Consider the following 15,836-nt stretch of genomic DNA (forward strand, 5'->3'; position numbering starts at 1 on the left):
TAAACCTTGTCTATGGTATTCTGAGTAGGATTCAATGATTGAATGACTGTGATGAGCTTCAAACTCCTGAAGGCTGGGCGTTAGTGACAGACGCAAAAGAATCACTAGATTCTATTCCGACCTGATTGAGAACCGACAGATGAATAGCCGTGCCGTGACAGGGTGCGTTGAACATTTTCACTGAGAGGATGGGAGGTAGCCACTGACAACGGTGAAACCCTTGCATACAGCTTGCCGTGGAAAGGAGTAAGAAGGATTGGATGAAGACAGTAGGAAAGCAGAGAGACGGAAGGGACCAAGCATCTTCATACGCTTATCTGAAATTCCTACCAGTGGATTGCATAAGTATCTCTATCTTTATCTTTATGTTTTATTCATCATTCATTATCATTTGAGTTTGAGTTTGCCTGACTAAGATTTACAAGGTGACCATAGCTTGCTTCATACCAACAATCTCTGTGGGATCGACCCTTACTCGCGTAAGGTTTATTACTTGGACGACCCAGTACACTTGCTGGTTAGTTGTGCGAAGTTGTGTTTATGCCATGGTATTGAACACCAAGTTTTTGGATTCATCACCGGGGATTATTTGAGTTGTAGTGATCACAATTTCGTCCACCAGCTAGCTCCTCAAGGGTGTAAGTCATACGAATGGGTAAAAAGTGAGCTGACTTCGTCAGTCGGTCCACAATCACCCAAATAGCATCAAAACCAGCTCTAGTCCTTGGCAATCCCGACACAAAGTCCATTGCAATACTTTCCCACTTCCATTGCGAAACCTCTAAAGGTTGCAACATCCCAGAAGGTCTTTTATGTTCAATCTTTACCTTTTGACAAGTTAAGCACTTTGAAACATATTCTGCCACATCATTCTTCATACCCGGCCACCAAAACATCGCCTTTAAATCATGGTACATCTTAGTACTTCCCGGGTGAATGGAGAATCCGCTTTTATGTGCCTCCTTTAAGATATCCTACCTCAAAGTGCTAACATCTGGTACAATGATCCTACCCTTGAATTTTCATAACCCATCTTTTTCTTCTGACACTCTCCACTGTTTTCCTTGCTCAATGGCCGGTAACACCTTCCATAACGCTTCATCATTTTGATGAGCCTTTAGGAGTTCGGACTTAAAGTCACTTGAGATTTCAAATCGGCTCAAATACAAAGTTCCGGATACTTCTCGAGTACCAACTTTCAGACTCTCGAATCCCTTGAGCAACTTCTCCTCTTGAAGCATCATCCAAGCCGCATATAATGACTTCTAACTTAACGCATCCGCCACTACATTCGCCTTTCCCGGATGGTAATGCAACTTAAAGTCGTAGTCCTTCAACAATTCCATCCACCTCATCTGCCACATATTAAGCTCTTTCTGATCAAATAGGTACTTCAAGCTCTTATGATTAGAGAAAACTTGGAACTTAACCCCATAGAGGTAATGCCTCCACACCTTTAGCACAAACACGACCGCAGCAAGCTCCAAGTCGTGCATAGGATAATTAGCTTCATGTGGCCTCAACTGGCGTGAGGCATACGCCACCACATTATGATGCTGCATCAGCACGCACCCTAGACCCTTTAATTAGGCATCACAGTACACCTCAAACGGTTTGTTCGGCTCAGGTAACACTAACACAGGTGCAGTGGTCAACTTTTTCTTCAATGCCTGAAAGTTCTCCTTGCACTCAGGAGTCCAAACAAACGGAGTGTCTTTGCGGGTTAACTTTGTCATTGGCAAGGCTATCTGTGAAAATCCCTTGATAAACCTTCGGTAATAGCCAGCTAAGCCCAGAAAACTCCTTATCTCCGTTATGGTGGTTGGTTGCTTCCAATCCATCACAGCCTCCACCTTAATTGGGTCTACGGCTATTCCCTTCTTACTCACCACGTGACCCAAAAACTTCACCTCACTCTTCTAAAACTCACACTTAGACAGTTTTGCATAGAGTTTTTTCTCCTTTAGAATCTGCAACACGGTTCTCAAGTGTTTCGCATGCTCTTCTTCAGTTTTGGAATAAATCAGTATGTCATCAATGAATACAACAACGAATTTATCCAGAAACGGACGGAAAACTCTATTCATGTAATCCATAAACACTGCAGGAGCGTTCATCAATCCAAAAGACATCACAGTGTACTCGTAATGACCATAACGAGTCCTGAAAGCGGTCTTAGGGATATCCTCACCCCTCACTCTTATCTGGTGATAACCGGATCGCAAATCGATCTTGGAGAAAACTCCAGCTCCTTGTAACTGATCCATGAGATCATCAATTCTCGGCAATGGGTACTTATTCTTTATTGTGACCTTGTTCAGCTGCCTATAATCCACACAGAGCCGCATACTCCCATCTTTCTTCTTTACCAGTAGCACTGGCGCACCCCACGGAGAGACACTTGGTCGTATAAAATTCTTACCCAACAAATCTTCTAACTGAGACTTTAGCTTGGCCATCTCTAACGGTGACATCCTATAAGGAACACTTGAGATTGGTCCCGCCCCAGGCACCAATTCAACAGCAAACTCGACCTCTCGGTTAGGTGAAAATTCATCAATATCATCGGGAAACACTTCCGGAAACTCACACACTACCGGAATCTGATCCAACCTTTGATCATCACCCGAGACACCCGCGGTTAACAACAGGATACCCTGACATTCGATTCCGGAACAGTTCACCATCATCGAATTCAAGTAATAATTATTCATCACGACCGGCCCTTTTGTATCCTCCGACATAAAGTACACCGACTTTGTAGAACAATCAAGCAGGACATGGTTCTCAGATAACCAGTCTAATCCCAAGATAAGATCAAGACCGATCATCGGTAAGCAGATTAAATTATGAATAAAATCACGCTGCTTGAATCTAAAGGAAACTTTCGGGCATCCTAGCCTAGTTACCATGGCTTCATGGGTAGCATTATACACTTTTAGGTCATAACCTAAAGTTACAATCTTCAATCCTAACTCATGGGCTTTCTCAAATGCAATGAATGAATACGATGCTCTCGAATCAAATAAAGCATTTAAAGTTTTACCAGCCATTTCACAGTTACCTCGAATAAGTGCCTCAGATCCCTCAGTACCTATAGCTGAAGTGGTGAACACCCGACCAGTCTGTTATGCCTTCCCAGTACCTTGCTTCTGCTTCTCCGGACAGCTTGCGGCTTTATGCCCCGCCTTTCCACAACTGTAGCAAAACCCCCATCTGGCCTTGCATGGTGCTCCCGGATGGTGACTCCCACATCTAGTACAAGCTGGATCATTCTGAGGCTGCTTCCCAAACTTCTTCCCTTGGGAGTTGTTGTTGTTGGGCCTCCTGAAAGAGCTTCCCCTCTTGAAAGGCGGACCTCTAGGTGCAAAGTTCTTCCCTCGGTTTTGTGGGAATGATCCTTTGTGACTCCCTTTCTCAGCGGTTGCCCTTTTTACACACTCTTCAGCATCTCTACACTTGTTTACCAACTCGGAGAAAGTTCTGATCTCCATTGGTCCCACTGAGCTGAAGATATTGCTCCAGAGTCCTCCTTCATACTTAACACACTTCCATTCCTCATATTTCACCGGAGTCCCTTGACACATACGAGAGAACCTGAACAGCTCTTCAAACTTGTCAGTATACTCGGATACGGACATGGTACCCTGCTTCAGCTGTAGTAACTCAAGTTCCTTAGCCGTCCTGGCAGAAGTCAGAAAGTACTTCTTATAGAACTCCTCGTGAAAGACATTCCAGGTGATATAGTCATCACCCTGCTGTAGAAAACGTCGGATACCTTGCCACCAATGTGACGCTTCACTAGTGAGCAAATAGGTAGCGAACTCGACACGCTGTCCTTCAGGTACCACTTGCGCTTGTAGTGCTCGCTCCATAGCCTGAAACCATGTATCAGCCTCTGTCGAGCTAGTAGTTCCCTTGAACTTAGGTGGATTAACCTTAAAAAATTTTGCCAGTGTTATCGGGCTCTGAACTCTACCTCCATCATTACCATGGTTGTTCATCTGTTGACCAAGAGCCTCAGCAGTGGCTTGCATAGCAGTAACCATGTTCTCCAACGCAGTCATAAAGTTCACCGGGTCATTAGAGTTATTCTTCGGCGCACGAGCATTCGTACGACCTCTTCCACGGCCTCTACTGCGTCCACGAGGCGCCATCTGGTCCCTATACACACCAAACAATCGATATTAAGTTGATCAGTCTCAATATCGGAAGTCTAGTGTTTCAAAGTCCCAAATGCATGCTCATGAAGGTTTATGCCAATTATATCAAGCAGATATACTAATAGCACATAACACACATACAGAGAATGCACAGAAGCATAGTCAGTCCGTCCCTCAGGCTCTACAGGAACGAACTGCTCTGATACCATAATGTAACACCCTACCATGCAGAGTCTTATGCTTAAGTCATAATTCAGAGATGGCAAATGGCTGGGCATTGGGTGCAGCACGTCAGCGCACCCGTGCACACCACGCGCACGCGTGGATGGTGCTTTCTAGAAGAACGGCGCGTACGCGCCAAGTGCGCCTACGCGCGGGGGGTCATTCTGCTAAAAATTTTCTAAGTTAAAAGCTGCAGAATTCACAGATTCAACCCCCAATCTTCCAACGGACATAACTTTCTCATTTTAAATCGTTTTTCACCCGTTCTTCGAACGGCATGGACATCCCGGATCCAATTTCATTTCTAAACAGATTTGGCATAAAACAGAGATCCGTAGTGCAAGTTATGTCCCATCAAAGTATGCCCAAAAACCATGTTTTTCATACAAAACCACAAAGTGCCATTTTCAAAACAAGCCATTTTCAACTCTTTTCAAAATCAATAAAAACATGCCAATTTCATTCCTTTTCTTTGAAATCAATCAAAATATATTAAAATTCAACATCAAGTCTCCTCAACTCACACATTGACACTTTACCACAAATTTACAAAATCACTATCCCATCATTTTAACCCACTTCACCTAAGTGGCTCAAACCCAAACACATTGACATATCATATACTCTTTCTCATGCCAATTTTCAACAACACCAATTCCAATAAATCATCATTGTACACAATCAATATCATACTCACCATCAACATGGTTCAACCCACAATTCAACCATAACCAATCATCAAGCATATATCACAACATGTATATTTCTCATACATCATGCTATTAAGGCATCAATAATCATCATCACATATATGACCACATCATATATTTCAACCATTCAACAACATCAACAATTCAATGCCTATCTTAGGGCCTCTAGCCTAAGTATTTTCTACCACATTACATATTAGATACGGAAAACCGAGACCATACCTTAGCCGATTTCCCAAGCCCAACCGGAGCACTTCTAAACCACTTTTCCTCAAGCTCTCAAGGCCTCAACACCTCCAAGAACAGATTTTTCACCACCAAATCCCTTTTCAAGCTTTTCAAAGTCACCAATCAAGCTCCAATATTCACACATACACAACCTAAGCCACAATCATCATACCCATACACAACATCTCAATACCCAAACATCATAGAACAACAAATTACACTAGGGTTGAGAATCTTACCACACCCAAGGTCCAAGGAGACAAGATTAACCTTCTCCTTCAAGAGAGTTGGGTCTTATAACATCAAAGAGCCTAAAATCTTAATATTTTTGCTCATAAAACTCAAAAACAAAACTGGAAATTCGAAGAGCAAAACATAGCTTACCTCAAGATTGATTGTATGGGTTTTGTAGAGCTCTTTGCGGTGAACGCGTGGCCACAAACGATGCGGCAATCGGAGCTCTAGATCAAAAGTTATGGTGGTTTGAAGATCAAGGGAGAGATAGAACTTGAGAGAGTGTTCTTCCCTCCATGGCCTCCATTTTAGCGTGTTTAGTATCTCAAATGAGGAGAGAGAGTGCTGAAAACTAGGGTTTTGGTTTAGTTATATTGGGCCAAGGGCCCACTTTGGGTCCAGTTGGCCCGGTTTGGCCCGTTCGGTTCAATCTTGGTCCGAATTCTATAAAATTGGTACCGAAATTCTTGTCCCAATCTCCTCTATCATTTTAAGCCATAAAAATCACATTTTGGGCTTTCTAGAATAAATTCTCATTTATGGGTTAATTAGCTGTTAATTAACCGGGTTTTACATCATGGATACCTGAAAAATCTCCATGAGAAAATATACATAACTCCTCGCAAGGTAGCAGCTGCACTGGGTATAAGCAACGGCGGTAATACATTTTTCACTTCCCTGCTTATTTTTGGTTCATTAGTGTACGAAAAATTAAACTGATCATTTTTGGCAGATTTGTTGCTATTAAAATATTGTAGGGAATAATTTCACTGAAAAGATTGATTACAACAAACTGAATCCAGAAGACATGGCAATATTTGACAGAACAAAAAAATTACGTTGACGACTTTGACAAGGTCTGTGATGGATATGAGTGTTGAAGGGGAAGAGAACCGGCAAAAATTCAAAAGGACTTTTGTCGTCTTCGTACAAAAGTGCTTCTTGCTGCCGACGACAGTAAGCGTGGCCTCCCCAATCTATAAGCCGCCTATCTTTCATGTGGACAACATCCGAGAAATGGATTGGACAAAATATGTGCTAAGTTTTTTGAGGAAAGGAATTGAAAACAAGAAAAAGAGAAATAAACAGTCCGTTGACAGTTGTGTTTTTGTTTTGATGCTGATATACTTCGATTAAATCAAGTTTCCTTGCTCGTTCGGACCTGATGCTCCCCCGGCACCGTGAGTGGCCCATTGGACAAAGCAGATGATGTTCGACCAGATTTCGGAGGAAGCAACGGACAAATTGATAAATTAAACAAAAAATTCCCCCTAAAATTACGTTTCAAATGCTTCTAAAATACTCTGCTAACTAAATAAGCTTGTGTTTTAGGTTATAATTAATTTATTTCTCCTACTTGCAATTGTTAGTGTGTTCATTTAAATCCTTATGCATGCAGAAACGTTTTTCTTGATGATTAAAGTTTGTCACATTTTATTCACCATATGAATCTTGTTCGGTTCGGTGGGCTTGCTCCTTTTGGTTCACCTGATTGTTAGTGTGTTCATTTGAATCCTTGTGCATGCAGAAATGTTTTTCTTGATGATTAAATATTTGTCACGTTTTATTCACCATATGAATCTTGTTCGGTTCGGTGGTCATGCTCTCTTTGGTTCACCTGATTCTTTGTATGCTCAATTGAGTTCTTGTGCATGCAAAAATATTTTTTGATGATTAAATAATTATCACATTTTATGGCATTTTATTCAGCACATTGGTATCGTTCGGTTCAGTGGGTTGCTCATGTTGATTCAACCGATTGTTAGTGTATTTCTCATTAAATAAGTTTCTGTTTTAGGGACTTCTGTACAAAAAGCAAATAAAGAAGGAAAAAACAAAAAACAAAGAGGTTAGAGAAGAAAGAAAAAAGAAAATTGTTGATCTGAATTCTTCTTCGGAAGAAGACAGATGTTCCGAATCTGAATCTAAATCCGAATTCGACAAAACACCACCAGCAAAGAAAACAAGACAATAGAGGGTGGTTAAAAAACAAAAGCTTGTTGTGACAGATTCAGAAACAACAAGACAAACTAAAAAATTCCCACAGATTCAGAAAGCAAAAGTGAATCCAAAAATCAGTAAGTTTGATCTTCATATTGATTTTATTTAACTTGTATTTGCTTAAAGTTGTTCTTTTGTGCATATTCTTATGTATTTTAAAGAAGAAGAAAATGGGAAAAATGCCACAAAGAAAATAAAACAACTACAGAAGGTGGTTAAAAAACAAAGCAAAAAAAGGAAGCCTGTGCCGACAGATTCATAGAGCACAAGCAATTCTGAAAGCGAGTAAGTATTGGGTGATGTTCATTTATATGATTGTATGATATTCATTTGGTTTAGTTTTGCTTTTCCTTGCTGAATATTGTTTATGTATGCTTGTTAAGTAAATTACAAATGTTATATTGTTCAGTGGAGTTGCTCAAGTTGAGTTCTTTTTAATCCAGAAATATTTTTTTAATGATTGAATGTGTATCACGTTTTGTTCAGCACATGAATTGCTTTTGGTTCAGTAGTCTTACTAATTTTCATTCACTTGATTGTTTGTGTCTTCACTTCTCCCTTTGTATACAGAAATATTTTTCTTGATGATTGAATGTGTATCATGTTTTATTCAGCACATTAATTGAGTTCGGTTCGGTAGAGTCTGTCAGTTTTGTTCACTTGATTGTTAGTGTCTTTTTCTCGCTTATATTTTTCTCCGATATGAATTCCATGTGTTTTTTTGTGTTGCAGAGAAAAAGAAATCGAAAAAACACCCATAGTAAATAGAAAACAACCACAGAGGGTGGCAAAAAAACGAACCAAATATGACAATGAGTAAGTTTCTCGAATCATATTTTCTTTTATTGATGCTTTCGTTTTAGGTTCCTTGATACTTATTTTATGAACTTTCAGAACTAAACAAGTAAAAGACAGTGTTGCGGAAAGAAGTAGACAAGCGTTGGAGACGATAAGAGAAAAAAAAAATCAAAGAAAAGAAACGGTGGAGCTCAAATAGCAAACGTTTCTCCGGATCAGTTTGACTCAACAGAGGCACAAAATGATTTTCTCTGAGACATAAGATTCTGTTTCTTATACCGATTTATTTTTCTTTCTTTGCTAACTTTTGCTAGCACCTTTTCTTATTCCTCTGGATTCAATTACTAATATTTATTTATCTTGCTTAGACTGCCGACTGTAAATCTGGGTAGCGAACCTCTCTTACAGACTCAGGCAAGCTCCACACCGTCTGTAAATGCCTTGGACAATACCAGGTAAATTGGTTCATTGCAGGCTTTACTTTCGATTCAGTGGTTTCCAAAAATGAATTTCATGTGTTTCTAGACCTCTGTTTTTAATCTTGATTTCTAATTTTAATTTGTTATCTATTTTTTAGGAAAAATACCCCGAAAAGCCCGGTAAAATATTTTAGAAAAAAGAAAATCCATCCAAGAAAGAGTTCTAAAACTCCAACAGTATAAGTTAAAAATATTTATGTTACTCTTTTAGATTTAGGTAATAATTTTTGTTTAATTAATCACACGGAAAACGTGTTTAAATGTCACTAGCGCTACACCTGATTTTGAGCTGCAAATCGTTGAGGTTCGAGAAGCAACTCGTTATGAACCTTTGGAAATGCGAGTTTTTCAATGTGCAAATTTCCGTTTCTCATAACCAATTCTAATTATTCAACATTAACTTCTTCCCCGTTTCATTCCTTAGAGCTCCTATTGTGTTGTCTCTTCCAAGTTCTCTTAAGGAAGACTTTATGAAAGATGATCAAACACAAGAAACTTCTAATAATGAGTAAGTTGTACATAAAATTCTTTTTATCAATTTTAATAGAATACGAAAATAATTTAGGATAATTATTGAATTATTTTCTGTTTGATGTAGCAGCCCCTTGGAAACGCAACAGCAGCCCTGCGAAGGAGCATGATGATTGGATTTTTGATGGTTTAGAATTTCACAAATGAATTCTCGTTGCAAGTATAGTTCCTAAACCAAACAATAATCTTTTCATACAAAAAGTTGTTTGTCACTAAAACAAACCCCTAAATTTATAAACCGAAGTATTGAACCTCGGGTCGTTCTCCCTAGGAATTACAATAGTGTCTTGTTATTGGTTGTGAGTTATTTTGGGGTTTTGATATGAAGCATGAAAGATAAATGGCAAGAAAGTAAACTAAGGCCTAAAAAGGTCTTGGCAAGGGTTGGTGGTCAAGGATCTCTATCCTAATCACTAACCACAATATAAGAATTGGCAAGGATTAATCTCATTAAATCATCCTCTAACTAGTAGTAAAGGAAAGTCAAATGAGCTATATCAATCCTAGTCCATAAGTCCTAACTCTCCACTAATTCAATTAGTGAGAACTAGAGTAAATGGCTCCCAATCATCAATTACTTGGACATTATAACTCAAGAGTTCCTAAGTTACCTTTCCAAGCCAAGAGTATAAAATTCTACTCTAAAATCCAACCAAGCATTTCATCAAACACTTGGAGGGTACAAAAGAAAAGCATAGTAAATTGATAACAAGAGTAGAATCTAACAACAATTATTGAAAAGAATTAATAACAACAATCAAAAGAAACACATCTATTATGAATGACCTTGAATTGAATTGGAAGAAAGTAGAAGAAATAAAAGTAGATCTACAACAAAAACACAAGAACAACATAAAGGAAATTACAACAAAAGAATAGAAGAAGATGAATGTAGCAACAAAAAGTTGAGAGATAGAAGTAGAAGAAGGTGAATTGAAATCTAGATCTAAGAACTAAGCCTAATCCTAATCCTAATCCTAATCCTAGAGAGAAGTGAGAGCTTCTCTCTCTAGAAACTACTTCTAAAACTAAACTATGCTAATGGTCAAAAGTATGTAAAGTATATTCATTCCCCCTTCAATCCTTGGCTTAAATAGCATCAGAAATGAGTTGGATTGGGCCCACAAGGCTTCTAAAATTGCTGGCCACGTTTTGCTTTAAGTGAACCAGGTGGCAGCAACGGCGCGTGCGCGTACTATGCGCGTGTGCGCCACCATACGTGTAGCAACTATGGCAAATCTTATACCGTTTCGAAGCCCCGGATGTTAGCTTTCTAACCCAACTAGAACCGCATCATTTGGACCTCTGTAGCTCAAGTTATGGTCGTTTAAGTGCGAAGAGGTCGGCTTGACAGCTTTCCGGTTCTTTCATTTCTTCATGAGTTCTCCAACTTTTCATGCTTTCTTTCTTCATTCCCTTGATCCAATCTTTGCCTCCTAAACCTTAAATCACTTAACAAACATATCAAGGCATCTAATGGAATCAAGGAGAATTAGATTTAGCTATTTTAGGTCCTAAAAAGCATGTTTTCACTCTTAAGCACAATTAAGGGAGAAGTTATAAAACCATGCTATTTCATTGAATAAATGTGGGTAAAAGGTTATAAAATCCCTTAAATCAAGTACAAGATAAACCGTCAAATTGGGGTTTATCAGAGCACCGGCACAATAATCGGAACAACAAAAGTAGGCTACTGAGGAATTTTTCCCAAGGAATATAGAGCCAGAACCTCCATTGAATGTGTAAGTTTTAATTAATATCATTTTTTATAATCTTCTGGTTTAGCTGGTAATTAGAATTCTTTTTATTAGTTTTAATGGTACAACATAAGAATTCTGCGTCATTACTGAACTCTTTTTTGTTTAATGCAACTGTCCTCCCAAACAACAACAACAACAAGAAGCTCTGGGTGCACGTCAATTAGAAAAAGCACAGCCTGATTTGTAAGTTTTATGCTTGTTCATATCTGGATATTTTTGGTTCACCACGTTGATTAATTCTAGTTCACTACATTATTTAATATCATTTTTGTTTAATATCATTGTTTAATATCTCTATCATCTTACAGTGTTGCTCATCCTAGGCAATGGGAAGATTATGTGCCTTCCTTTAGCCTTGGGATAAGTAGTCCTCCAGCATCTCAACAAGCTTGCCCTTCTCAACCAACTCAGCCCTTTGAGCTGACTATTTCACAGCTTGAAATCCTAGAAGAGGCGGTGGTAGATGCTGGGGTGACGACAGCATTGAAGTTTGCTGAAGCAACAATTGCCGAGCCAACCTTCACAGCTGTTGAAGTTTATAAAACTCTGGAGAAAAAGAAGGAAATCACAGAGGAGTTGATCGAAAAGTGTTATCATTGGATGACACATGTCAAACAGACCAAAGATAGTAGCAACGAATATGATGCCATATTCGTCTTGAAGCATGAGGAAAGTTACGAGGGGGTTAGATAACATTTCATGTCTCTAATGCCGAAAGAACAAGTGGAAAACACGGTAAATTATTTACCAATTACGTTAACGTTAATGATTTTTTCAAAGACTCTTATACATTATATCTCATAAATTTTCTTCCTATAGGTCGTCACCATACATAGCATGATTCTTAATGAAATAAAAGGTTGCTGGTTTTAGGAACAAATATACATTGTGCCGATGGATATTGTGGTAAGCTAAATTTCTTATTCCCTATATGATTGAATGTTTATCATATTTTATTTAGCATATGAATTGTGTTAGGTTCAGTGGTGTTGGCCAATTAGATTCACTTGTTTGGTCGTTTTTGATTTAACTGATGTTCATTTTGTAGATGTTTATGTTAGAAAACCATGGTATGGACTACATTGATCCAAGGACCAAGAAGGCCTACCGGTTTTATATCAATCAGAATGCCGACCACCGCCGTTTCCTTGACAAAGGAAAAATGGCATCGCATCCATTTGTAAGTTGTCATTTCTAAAAATTCTTTGATAATTCTCTCGTTTGCTATTGTTTCGACTGAAATATTCTATCATTTCTCCAAACTTTAGCTGTTTGTACCGATTTGCAACGGAGGGGATTGGTGGTTGTGGATTGTCGATGTCCAGAAAAAGAAATTCTATGTGCTTGACCCTATCAATAAAAAGAGAAAAGATATACCTAAATCGAGAGTAAAACTGAACAAATTTGTTGTAAATTATTCAAATTATTTAGTACATGAAAGGAGTTCGGTTCGTTGTTGTTGCTTCTCTTTATTCACCATTTATGTCCCTTTTAGGGATTAATAATTTCCCAGATGAGGGTTTACGCTGGGACAGAACCCTTAATGGAGGACGGAGAGGGAGAAGAAGCAGAGTATATCATGCTGAACGGTCAACGTACAGAGTAAAAATCTTTCTCTTCTATAGTACTATTTTTAATGTGTTTTATTTTATATACTATAAATTGTAATTTACTGAATTCTTGCTTAGCTGTGATTGTGGCATACACGTCATGACATGGCTTGAAACAATTGATCCTCGAAAGATCAAACCCGAGAAGAGGTATCAATATAAAGCTTGGACACAAGTAAGTACTTTCTAAATTAATAGTGTATGTAAATTTGAACTTGGTTGTTACTCTATTCAGTTGACTTCTTTTTCATGGAGAAATACTATTCTTGATGATTGAAAGTTTATAACGATTTATTCACCACATGAATTTTGTTCAGTTCGGTGGGTTTGGTGATTTTCATTCACTTGATATTTAATGTGTTCAGGGTTTAGGGTTATTCTGATTACATGCAGCAATGCTTTTCTAACTGTTTTATTATTTATCATGTTTTATTTAGTGCATCAAGGGTGTTTGGTTCAGTGGGCTGGGACGTTTATCATTTCAGTTGGGTTCATTTCTTATGTAACTAATTCCTTTTAATTGAAATGTAGGAAGAGATTGATGGCTTCAGGTACGAATATGGTGCGTATATTCTCTTGCACGAAATGAACAAAATAAAAAACCAAGTGATTCGGACATCTGAAGCAATAAGACTCCCAAAGCCATCTGCTGCCTTGTCCAGCCCTTATTATGAATTCACATCTGGGAATTTAAAGAGTAATAGGATATACTATGATTGACTGGTTGTAATTAACAATATTTTGTTTAACTTAAAAAAGCAAACAATGTATGTATATATGTATATAATGTATTCATGTGAATATTAATGTAAATGTTAATCTATATATCGAATCGTAATATCAATGTACATATCTAATGTTAGTATTTTTATCTTATTCAAGATGGATTATCCCTTATCCCGTTGGTCTGAGATGTTAATTTATATATCTGTTGGATATGTCTGGCTGCTGTTTTGTTCTAGATTCACAGTGAATGGAATCAGGGTATTTATTAAGATATTACGAACCCCAAAAAATACAGTAAACCAAAATTAATACACTGGATGAACCGAAAATTTGCATATATCAATATAGTAGAGAGCTAACCATAAAAAAAATATTTCTATCAGTATTCCGTTTCAGAAACACCTGAACTCTTTGACATAGCACAATAAACTCACTATTCAATAAAGAAAAAAAAGTAACTTTTGAATAAAGAATTTTACAAAATCTAATATCAAAAACAAAAAAGTTACTATTTATTAAAGACTAATAACAGTAAAAAATTAACCATCCTATAACATCAGTGAACCGAAATTTGATCATGGATGAAAAGAAATTTATATTAATAAAAAGTAAAACTCGTATAATCCTCTCTTGGATAATTCATATCCGGTGCATTATAAAGGCTGGAGCTTGTCTGAATAGTTGATCTGCTGTCTAAAAGGTTCAACTGCAAAAGACATAATAAATCATATATTAGCAAAATGCACAAATGAATTTTTCCCTAATCGAAAGAAAATCAATTTTACCTCGCTTGGAGATGTCTTTTTCTTTTTCTTCGTGGCGTTTGAGATCTTTTTTTCCAGGTTTGATCCAGGTCTGTTCTTGGATCGGCCTCTTGTTTTGATGCGTGGCGGGCTTTGAAGGTCGTTCATGTCACTCAACGTCGCTTCTTCGTGGGATAACGAACTTTTTCCTTTGCTTCTCTCTTGATATTCTTGCATCTCGGCCATGACCTTGTCAAAATTCCGGTGCAGAATTCCGGTCAGCTCCTCAGACTTGGATGCAAATTCGCATATATTTTGCGACCAAAACACCAAATCGTTGAATCTCTTGCTTCTCGGCTCTAGTCGAGGCTCGTCTTGGCTGCTCTTGATGTGTGTGTGCCTCCTCTTTATGTTCTTGCTCCATCGTTCCAGTATGTATTTCGGTGCCACGTTATCCACTCGCTCGAATCTTAGGACGCTCAGGGAATGGCAGCACAGTATGCCCCTTGACTCGAACAGCAGGCACTGGCACTTTACCTCTCGTGATACTGCATCGTAGGTGATGAAAAACTTGTTGAATGTGGAGTTGGAAACCTGCTCTACGACTTCGTATGTTGCGAATCCTAAGGTGGAATGCACTTGTGATGCAATTCACTTTACCTCTGAATTGTGCTTGAACTTCCCTGAACTTCTCGTGGGTATACACGTGCTGAAACTAGGCCTCTATTGCTGATTTTGTTGCACACGGTATCACGGTGTGAAAATCTGCAGCGTCGAATTCTCTCTCTTTTTGCTTTCTGCTTGCTAGGCAATTGTCGTATTGCTTCACAAATTGTCTCAGGGAGCTGTTGCGTATGATGAAATTATTGAAAAATGCGTGCATGCTCTCGCTCCTTTGTGTGCTTCTCATCCCGGCCCAGAAGTGGTGATCCAGGTAAACTAGAATTCATATATGTCAATCCTCACAGCTTTACAGAATGAACCAAACTGGTTAGCTGTACTAAACCGAACTCTGTGCATGTTTTGACATAAAAGGTAAAGGCATGAAAATAATTTGAATTAAAGCGTCGGTTACCTGAGAGCCACTTGTTGCCTCCAAGACCGAACTTTGTGATAAAATCGTTCCAGTTTCTGTCGAATGCATCTTTTGTGAAAGAGTTCCAAACGACATGGCTCATCTCTTGTTTGATTTCTTCGTCTCGTTTGTAGCTGTTGGTGCGTGAAATTGAACTCCTCACAACTGAACCGGCAAGCGCACCGGGTCGTCCAAGTAATACCTCCAGTGAGTGAGGATCGAATCCCTTGGAGGTTGTTGGATTGAGCAAGCAATGGCTATCTTGTAAATCTTAGTCAGGCGATTAGAAAAGATGGTTGTTTATTTGAAAGCATAAATGAAATAGTAAAGAACGAAATACCAGATTGATGCGAAAATAATGATAAAGATTCAGTTAAGGCTTCGGAGATGTGTATTCTTTCTGGATTATCTTTTCTTACTGTCTACTTCAATAATGAATAATTCATTCAATGGCAGTCGTAAGTGGCTAACTCATGTCCTCTCATCAAGTTAATCTCTTTAAAACCACAGCAGTCCACCATATCCGAGTAACTTATGTCCTTTCATCAAGTTGACT

This window comes from Arachis hypogaea, chromosome 3 (assembly GCF_003086295.3).
Source record: "Arachis hypogaea cultivar Tifrunner chromosome 3, arahy.Tifrunner.gnm2.J5K5, whole genome shotgun sequence".
Lineage (NCBI taxonomy): Eukaryota > Viridiplantae > Streptophyta > Magnoliopsida > Fabales > Fabaceae > Arachis > Arachis hypogaea.